Source organism: Hylaeus anthracinus, unplaced genomic scaffold (genome assembly GCF_026225885.1).
Source record: "Hylaeus anthracinus isolate JK02 unplaced genomic scaffold, UHH_iyHylAnth1.0_haploid 11997, whole genome shotgun sequence".
Taxonomy (NCBI): Eukaryota; Metazoa; Arthropoda; class Insecta; order Hymenoptera; family Colletidae; genus Hylaeus; species Hylaeus anthracinus.
Genome location: NW_026534344.1, coordinates 12,138,911 through 12,140,786, shown reverse-complemented (window position 1 = coordinate 12,140,786; position 1,876 = coordinate 12,138,911).

Genomic DNA, 1,876 nt, shown 5'->3' with positions numbered 1-1,876 from the left:
ATAAACATATATATATATATATATATATATATATATATATATATATATATATATATGTGAAAAGTTTGTTCGTGTACATATTTATTATGAAACATTTATTTGGAAACATTGAACTCGTCATTTAATTTAGACAAATTTCTTTAATAGACATAGAGGGTATGAATATTTATGGGATTGGTTGTGTATGCTGTTGGGATTCTCACCCTGAGGTGACGGACGAAAAGGACAACGGTTGAATATTTATCACAACTACACTAACTTATTTATATTTTAATAAAAAAACAATCCTAAGGCTCGTCTTACAAAAACCCTTTATACAAACATATCGATTTTTATCAATAGTAAAACAGTATTACCCATTTGTATACAATCCCTACAAGTCCATCCAGAAGACCAAACCTAGAATTTCAAATAAAGGTTGATTTCCATCAATAATGAAACACTACTACCCAATTTTATATAACCTCTAAAAATCCATCCAAACAACTAAATCTGACGCTCCAGATTAAAAGTTGAGAACGACCACTAGCGTCGAACCCGCATTTCGAATTCAGCTGCGCGAAATATCACGGAATCGCGTCCTTGACCTCCCTTTGCAACTCGAAAACGAATCAAGCCCGGCCCCCGTTGGTTGGTTCCCGAAAAAATTGATTCCCCCGTTTTGGCTGAACTTTCGCAACCGCGGGTAAACGCGTCGCAAAGTGCACGAGGACGATTTCTCTCCGCGACCTCGATTCTCCACGCGCCTCATCGTCGCCATCGTCGTCTACTTTAGTGGGCGGACGGGGGATGTCGGTGGCGTTACGTGCCGTGAAAAAGGAATTTGCGGAAGAATTTCGGATTTCTTGGCGCGACGAACGAATGTCAGCAACCACCCCCGCTCCATATCGCGACGATCTTTACAAGAGTGTTAGCGCTTCAACGGCAAGGATGCATCGTGAATGCGGCGCGAACTAGATGTAACGTTGAAATGATTTCTGAGGGGTTGGCCGAGCCTTGGAATTTCTAAAATCTATCCGTCACTATCTTTGCACGTCTCGAAAATAAATAACTGGGATAGTTCGAAAATATTCGATCGATAATCAAGCTAGATTCAATTACAGTTGAGTAAATTACAAAAGATTAAATAATTTAGAGTTTTCTATTAAGAACACCAGGCAGTCGATTAGACTAAAATGAAATCCAATTTATCAAAATTGATTATCTACTTTCTGAAAAGAACGACACTATTTTAAACTCGTTATATATCTATATCGGAAATAGAAGATATAAATTAAATTAAGCCAAAGGTACCAATAAACTACTTCGTGTAAGCAACAATTTCAGTTTCACGCGAGTGGCATAACTGCGTGGCTGCGTAAATCGCGACAAAAGCGAGAGAACGTTGATAAATGGGGAAGGCAGTGGCATTTTGAGAAATTGTCGCGAAATCGTTCGTGAATATTTCCTTTTTTTTTCGCAATATCGTATTTTGGAGGCGCACTTGGCATTTCCAAGGAACGTTTCTCCTCGCATCAAGTCTACCGTGCCGCGCGAGTATTTGAATTACGAATGGGATGCAACCCGAAATGTCGCACCCGCGAGAAGACAAGAGAACAGAGTGAATAAAATAAGTGGGAAAAAGAATACTCATAGATTTCATATTTTTTGGCGCTTGGTAGCGTGCTACCGTGCCGCTATTTTCTTCGCGACAGCGTCACCGCGGTCTCGGGAAAGAGCGAGCATAAATGTACCGTGAACTGAACTGGTATGCTCGCGGAAGATATTTTTCTTTGCTCAATTCCCGCAAAAAAGCCAGACTTGCGCGGAAGAAACACACACTGTGCTCTTGAATGCAGCGGAGACGTAAACGAAACGATTGGTGAGTGCCTTTCGC